Source organism: Dioscorea cayenensis, chromosome 7, assembly GCF_009730915.1.
Source record: "Dioscorea cayenensis subsp. rotundata cultivar TDr96_F1 chromosome 7, TDr96_F1_v2_PseudoChromosome.rev07_lg8_w22 25.fasta, whole genome shotgun sequence".
Classification (NCBI taxonomy): Eukaryota; Viridiplantae; Streptophyta; class Magnoliopsida; order Dioscoreales; family Dioscoreaceae; genus Dioscorea; species Dioscorea cayenensis.
In genome coordinates, this window is record NC_052477.1 from 18,304,028 (window position 1) to 18,313,208 (window position 9,181).

Here is a 9,181-nt window from a genome sequence, read left to right on the forward strand (position 1 = left end):
GTAATAATACATATAGACCTTGAATATTTTAGCATATATATATATCAACATACATATGTATAAAGAAACCATAGATAGCATAAAAGAATAATTTTTTTCTCAAATGAGGGTTTCAACATTCATAACTCTTGAATGGCATAATACGAGTTCTAAAAGTGACCAAACATAGGACTCATCCTCAAACCAATTTGTTTTCAAGGAGTATACAAGAGGTCATGTCTCAAAGATTTGCTTTGCATGAAAACATAATTTCTCAAAATACAAAGTTTGCATCTCAAGCAAATGAACAATGGTCTAGAAACCTCTCTAAAATCTATCCATGGCATGGCTCAGTTCAGAGCCGTCAAGATCCTCATGTCCTTGACGTTCTCCTACCGAGACCCATGTGGTGACTTCAGGTTCCCCATGTATATCTAATTAGGGTTCTGCTCTCCTACCTGAAGTGGACAACTAAATCTAGGTCTTTTGGGCCACCTCAATAGGCTTGCTATGAAGACCTCCCACTGCAGTATGATGGGCTATGCCCCATCACCATCAAGATCTGTAGGTACTCAATAATATAATAAATGTATACCATAACATAAAGTCCAAATTCAAGACAACATTCTTGAACCGGAAATGAAAGCCACTTTCCACAAAGTGTCAATGCCAAAGGCATATTTATGTAAACAAAGTCTCATAAATTATTTCAACTCTAATATACGATTATAGTCATAAACATTTACATTTCAATGTTTTGAACTTCGCATATAAATCAATAATGTAGCAACTATTTCCATAACCAAAAATGCCAAAAGTACGAATAAAGCTGAGGTTAAGGGCCTGGATCATCATCATAAAAACCACATCAAATATATATATATAGTTATGGCAGGAAAACTTCAAACCAAAATTTTCACATAAAAGTCTAATCAATAAAATCCATGGTTTAATGACCCACATTAACCATGTTTTGCAAAATCAACCGTATTTGTCAAATCATTCAATTCCATGAATACAAGTAAAAGCATATTCAAAATACCAAAAACATGGTCATACGAGCAAAGGAGTTTCATAACCATTTTTCCAAAGTAAATATCAATAGTATCGAAAGAGAATACTGAGTATACTTTTGCAATACATTGCACATATTTTGGAAATGTAATGAAATTCATCAAAACCAACATGGCTTTTGGCCCAATTAAAACTCAATCCATACTTATGATCGATCTAGCTTCGTCTCTTAAACAATTCATTAGACCTCTCCAACATAAAATAGCAAGTCCAAGGGCAATTCAAGCATAATACCCAAGTCTTCGATAAAACATGATGTAATTCACTTACATTCCTTTCAAACTTGATATCGCTTTTTCGACATCTCACAATTTGTTAAAAAGACATTCACCAAAGACCCTCTATAATGCACAAGTCTTTACCAATCTCAATTGCTAAAATTCGAGTTCAACTCACCCATAAGCAAATGCTTACCAATCAAATAAATTCCTTTTACTAATCATCTTATAGAATCAAAACATTTCCAAAATGAAATCCTCACAAGTTCAATGGATACATCATCAATAATAGGATATGATCTCCAGCTTAAGATAACAAGTACGCGATCAGTTATATGATCTCCACTATATTGATATAGTGTTATACATTACCACAGAAAAAACATCTGTCTAAAATCACCTCTTCACTAGTGAAGAGATATATTATTCTCCTAGTGTCATTCTTTTCTCATATCATCGGCATCATTTCAATTTCATGGTTAACAACCATAATACTATTCCTTAACATATCTAGTACATGCATGTAAATTTCTTAACTTAATATATCTAACCATCCCCACATGGATAATATTCACCAACTTTCCACTAATATCAAATATACACATCAAACTTATGAACTTCAAGTCAACAATAATTATGTTTGCTAACATACATCCTTTAGATTAATTATAACATCAAACTATATTCAGGCTCCATGCATTTTATTCATAACATCATACCTCAAAACTTTAGCAATTCTTCAATACAAAAGTAATTAGATCTTTTGTAGTTCACACATAGTGCTAATCAAGTTCTACCATCAACCACATAAAGACCACCCAAAAGTATTGATAAGTGCTTGAGTGAACATATTTCTTTATATGTTTTACATGCATTGAGCATCATTTTTATCATGTTTTATGTCTCATAAATTTTATGTGGTGTTCCTTTGTGCAAATAAGTTGTGAAGGCCTTAAGAGAAGAAAATGAAGCAAAGATAGGTTATGAAGGCACCTTTTGGGAGTTTTTGTGCAACATAAGGATCAAGACACAAGAGGAGCTCATACACATAGGGATGTGTGCCAACTTCCAAGAGAATTCAAGCTAGATTGTGGTTGGAAGGGCACAAAGGCAGTCACACTCCCATGTCCCAACTTATGTGAAAAATTCAAGAACCTTCCCAATGATAATTAGACGACAAGAAGCCTCATAACCTACCACGCGAACGTGTGCCCGTCCATGTGAGCTCAAGAGAAGAGTGTTGAAACCTTGTTTATAAAGAACATTGTAGCAAAACATTATTCACGTGACCGGGTGAAATTTCCACCCGGTCATGTGGCCAGTTCTACAGCCCACACAGGCCCATGGAGGCATGTGACAGACACGGGTTTTTTAATATAAATAGCCCTTTTGCCCTATTCTTTAGGGACTTTTGGATAGCGTTTGAAAGGCAAAGCGGCTAGGGTTTGGAGAAGAGGTCTTTGGCGAATTTGTAGGGCATTCTTTAGCAACTTTGATAGATTCTTTCTTCATCATAGCAATAAGAAAGCTATCAGCGACCTAGCTTCGGAGAGGAATCCTTAAAGACGTTGAGAGACCCATCAAGGCCATCATCACAAATTCAAGGGGGTTTTATTCCACGGTTTTTATTGATTTACATTGCATTAATTGTTTTGTAATTTGCTCCATGGAGGGTAAAACCTAGTAGGTATTTGGGCATGTGAACCATAGAATCTTATTCTTGTATTCATTTACTTTGCGATTTCTATTAAATTCGAGTTTAATTGAGTTTCAATCTTGATTTCTAATGCTTGCTTGTCGTATTGATCTTTGTGGTTGATTGGTTTGCATGAGTTGCTTGCCTTGGTGAGAGAGAGGTCTCCATTAGGGCTAGAACCTCAAGATTGAAGAGGGTTGAGAGGGTGAATCATGAGATAGTGGAGTGCCCCCTTTTCCCTCCGATTAGTATATTCTATCTCCGTATTCCCTAGGCTTTATGCAACCATATTTGGTGTAAGGCATGAGATTAAGAGATTTCTCCGTTGGGACCTTGTAGGGGGTTAAAGGATCTTTCACCTAGAGGTAGGATTAGGTCTATCTTTAGAAATCGGATGTACTATTAGGAATCCCTAGAGTCTATTGTGGTCATATGTGGGTATGAGGTGTTGAAATTGAGCGATTTCTCAACCCAGACCTCATAGGGGACTAGTTTCAGTGATCTGGAGGAAGGGGTCGATTATTCTTGGATTGTCGCAACTTGATTAACTCAGTTTAGAAACACTTGTAAATCGAGCGCTTCATGTTAGATCCTAGGGGGAGCATTACAAGTGTACCTCATCTTCATTGATTGATACTTCCCTCATTTCTAATCTTTCGTATTTGCTTACGATATTCATATTTCTCGTGATTGAGTTCATTTCATCATATTCTTGATTCCGACTAGATAACTTAGAAAGTGATTATTACTAATACTTATATTCCCTATGGATTCGACTACTTGACTCATTGGGATACTTTATTACTTCAACTCCCGTGCACTTGCGATACATGAACGCAAGAGGTGTGTCAAGCATGCATCAATTATACCAATTATTCCTCCTTATTAACTTCACAATTTATAGCTTTACATTGATTTGTTAGCATACAATATAATTCATCAAAGCATATATGATCAGCCTCATTTATATCAAATAAATTCATTGTAGTAATTGTAATGCTCAACAATTTCCATTCGTCCAAAAGGCATATATTCCAACAAGTTCAAATTCAACCATTACAACCCAAATCACAACAAGATTTTCCAAAGAACTTAAGACAACATGCCCAAAGTCATTCTCATCATAACGGTAGTCTATAGTGGCCAAATTAATGCCTTTTCAAACCAACAAAAACATCAATTTAATAAGATAAAGCCATGAAATAGTTTTCATCAAATAATACAAATGCTTAGATATCCAATTAGAATCGTGCAATTCAACTAAACCTATTCACAAAATTAGGAAACAAGATTTTCCCAAAGGTGCTACTCCTGAGCCAGCTCTTTACCTCGAGCCACGCTTTCACCACCTAACTAAAACACATACACACACAACAAAACCCAATCAATAAAAAGAATGAGCAAAGGAAAACAAGAAGAAGAGATGATCAAAGAAATCCTAAACCTATATTCCATGCAACCCTATAAAAGCCTTAGGATTGGCTCAAACTTGGGTTTAACAATTTCTAAAGAATTTCCATGGAGATAGGCTTCCTTCCAACCCAAGGAAATACGAGAAAGGAGTAAGGTTCATCGGAGCTACATTATTGCTACACTATCCCCGAACTCAAACACAATGGAGGTTCATAGATTCAACAAATCTTGAAGGAAATGGAATACATACTTTTCACTCAAACTCTTGCCATCCACAAACAAGAATGATACCCACAAATCTCACCAATTTTAACAAGTATAATCCCTAGATCTAGGATTCAAGGAATGAAAATACAAGTAGACAAAATGGGAAGATTTAGCTTGAATCTATGACCCTACCCTCTCCCAAACAAGTTTAGAGCAACAACTCAAGCTCTACAAGTTCATCAATCATAACCCTAGTCCCATTCCACTGAGGATGAAGAATAGGAAATAAAACAAGAGAAGGACGATGGCTGATAAGTGCTTGAGTGAACATGTTTTTATGCATGTTTTACATACATTGAGCATCATATTTTATACGGTTTATGTCTCATTTCATGTATTGGGTGTTCTTTTATGCATATAGGTTGTGAAGGCATTGGGAATTCAAAAGGGAGCGAAGATAGGCTATCATGGCATAATATTGGGAGTTCTTGTACAAATCAAGTTGGAAGACACAAGAGGAGTTCGTGTATGAGGAGATGTGTGCCAACTTCCATAGTTTTGCAAGCCAAGTTATTAATGGAAGGGCACAAACGCAGCCATGTCTCCACATTCCTCCTCTTTGTAAAGATTTCAAGACCTTTCAAGACGCATTGATGAAGGAAAAGGCGTATTGCCTACTATATGATCGTGTGCCCGATAGTATGGCCTTAAGAGGAGAATGTTTATCATCGCGTTTGTGGAAATCACTGTAGCTAGAGTACTATAGCAGAATTAATGTTCACGCGCCCGCGTGGAAATTCCTGCAACCCACGCGGGCGCATGGGGGCACGTGACAGACGCGATGTGAGGCTATAAATACACCTTTTGGCCGATTCTAAAGGGACTTTTTGCGGAGCTTTGAGCAAAGACATTGAGAGAGAGGCGGCTAGGGTTTGAGGAGAAGGTCTTCGCCGATTGAGAGGGAGTTCTTCACCAACTTTGATAGGTTCCTTCGACGTCATAGCATTTTTGGGGAGCCATTGGCGACCTAGCTCGAGAGGAACCCTTCAAGACGTAGAACTACCAATCAAGGCCAATCACGCGAATTCGAGGGGTTTTCTCTATGGGTTTTATTGCTTTTTCATTGTATCCATTATTGTTTTTGTAACTAGGCCCATGGAGGGCTAAATCTTAGTGGGTATTTGGGCATGTGAACCCTAAGATTTATATTTTGGATTGATTCTCTTAATGCTTCTAGTTAATCCGAGTTGTCTTGTGATTTAATTGCTTGCTAGTGTTGTTAATACTTGTGGTTGATTTACATTGCATGATTTAATACTTTGATGTGAGAGGTCTCCATTAGAGTTAGATTTCCAAGATTAAAGAGGGTTAAGAGGGTGAGCCTTGAGATGGAGGAGTGTCCCCTTTCCCTTCGATTGAGTGTTTCCTATCTCCAGTATTCCATATTCTCTTTGCAACCATATTTGGTGTGAGGCGTGAGATTGCTCGATTTCTCCGCCGGGACCTTGTAGGGGGTTAGGATCCTTCGCCGGGAATTAGGGTTGGATCTACCTTTAGGAATCGGTTTCACTCTTAGGTTTCCTTATAGCATATTGCGGTCATATAGGGTGTGAAGTGTTGAGATTGGTCGATTTCTCCACCGGGACCTTGTAGGGGACTAGTGCCTTTTGCTTGGAGACAAGGATTGGTTATCGTTGGACTACCTCGACTCATTAGACTCGATTCTAGAGCATTTAGTGAATCTTGAGCTTCAAGGAAGATCTTAGGGGGATCATTGCCCGAATACCTCATCCTTAGTGATTGAGACTCTTCTACTTTATTTCTTGCATACTTGTTTGCTTTGCTTGCAATTAGTTCACTTCATCATATTCATAGATTCCGACTAGATAATTGAGAAGTGGTTATTACTAATACTTCCGTTCCCTATGGATTCGACTACCCGACTCACCGGGTAATTATTACTTCGACACCCGTGCACTTGCGGTACATACACGCATATTCGGACGTGTCAATGGCCTTATCTGGCCAAGCCAAAAGGAGAAGGAGAGAACACCAACGGAGTTTCTCCCAAGGATACGGGTGGAGGGATCCATGTGAAGATCTCTCATTTCAAGGGAAGAAGAAGCTAAGGAGAAGAGAATGAAAACTAGGAAGAAGAAGTATAAAGGGTTTGAAGATAAAAATTAACAAGAATACCCTTATAACAACAAGAAAGAAATAGTGCAGGAAAGCTTCGCACAGGCTGTGTCGTTTGGCACAGGCTGTGCGAAGCTCAGTCTTAAAGAATAAGGCTTACAGCTGGGAATGGCACAGATTGTGTCGATTAGCACAAGTTATATAGATTTCAGTCTTGGCAAAACCTTGTGGGCTAGAAACGGCACAAGTTGTGCCGTTTCGCACAGGCTGTGCAGAATTTAGCCAGACAAAAGGATTCAAGGCCGGAGATGGCACAGGCTGTTCCGATTCATACAGGCTGTTCCAGAACCCGATTACAAAGACTATTTTATAACATCTAACTCCCAGACCAAACAAAACACTACTGAGTACACCTAAAGTAGAGAACAAAACCAAAGAAAGTTCTAAGTATTACAAAATCGCTATAGTACATGTGAGAAAAATGCAATTGTTAATATTGTATTTACTCACAGATCATAAGAAATATAGGTTAACATTTCAAATTGGGACATAGAAGTCAAAAACTATGGTTAAAATTATATAAGAGAAAGATACATGCTTATCAGACATATAATAAAATCAAAAATGATGATTTGAGCATAGATAGGGTGGCATTTCAAATTTGGACATATATCTCGAGAGAAAATGAAGCTTTGAACTTATTGCAAAGGAAATCGAAAGCATACCTTACATAAATTCCCCATCTCATCTCATCACCATTCAATATTCATATTAGTAATTCTTAAAATATGACAAAATGAGATGGATCCTGCTAAACAAAACTTGATGAAACAATTGGTTCCGATTTTTTTTTTTAAAGAAACCTTAAAAATAATTTTGATTTTTCCATTTAAACGTAAAACCAATATTGATGGAAAAATTTGGTCACTAGATCCTCATGAGTTCCCGTCTTTCAAATTTAAAAGATTAAGTATCATGTCAGCAGACAAAACTTGGGATTAGTTAAGAACATTAAGTCATAAATTTAATGTCATTTATTAATTAAAAAAAATGGAAGGTAAGGAGACAGTTTAAATTCATTGCTGTTTGTTTTTCACTTCTTCATTTTGAAAGGTGTTAACTTGATTATTAAATATATTGTTTCATGCAATTTAATTACTATAATATCATATGATACATAGTTCAATGGTTTAAATTTTTAATAATCTATTTAGTATTTTAATGGGGTGCAGCTCACTCACAACCTGCCATTTGCTTGATTCTCATTGGTCTTATGTTTTATTTGTTGAGTGCGCCCCCAACATCCTCTATCTCTTAATACATATTAATATATAATAATATAGTCTAATGTATATATAAAATTATATTATATATATATACACATGAATTAGGATAATTGTTAGTAATGAGTTATTGATAAGTAATGAATTTTATAAGCTTATTCAATTGATTAAGTGAGTTAAATAATGATCATCCAACAACCAACTTTGCAAGTCAAAGATCACTACTCCATTCACATGGCATGTTTAAAGAATTCAAAGAAATGTTTTCTTCTCATAGCTAATACTTTTTTTTTAATTAATCAAATAAATTAAATAATGACCATCCAATAATCAATTTTGTAGCCACAGATCCCTGTACCACTTCTTTTTGTTATTTTTCCCCCTTATTATATTTTTAGAATTGTTAAATTGACCTGCAAGTACGAAAGAAGGTATTGATATGAAAAGGAAATTGGAAATAAAATTTTATAAAAGAAAGACATGATTTTGTATTTTAATTTTATTTTTGTTGTTTGTTTCCACTGTTTTTCATGCACACATACATATATATACTATTTGTATATTATTTATTGTTTTGTTTAATTTATCTACGGTTAGTTTTCCTTTTGAGCGGAAGTACATGCATCCATTCTTGTTGATATTATGGTCCAATCTAAAAATAAATTAATAATTTTTAACTATATTCATTTGTTTATAACAGACAGTTAAAAGGATAAAATTGTTACAATTGGTTTCTAAGAAAATTTTTATTTAGAATCGGTTTAATTACCAGATTGGTCCCTCTATTATAGTGAAAGTGCCCTTTCAATCACCCTATTATTTTTTGTCCTTTTGGGATCCCTCTATTTTACCATTTAGTGAAATACAAATCCTTCCCTTATATCATTTGTCCCTAGAAGGTCCCTAAAAGGGACTTATATTTCACTAAATGGTAAAATAGAAGGATCTCAGAAGGACAAAATATAATAGAGGGACCAAATAATTAAACCTTTAGAATCAGCCTAATTTTATTTTAATTAATATCAATACATATATCTTCATATTAAAATTCTCTCTTAAACGAATGAAAGGTTTATATTAATTTAGTAATTACCACAACTATAATAACAAAATACAACTCACGCTTCTCCACCTGCACATACTACTACTACTTCTTCCTGCCGCCACAGCCACGA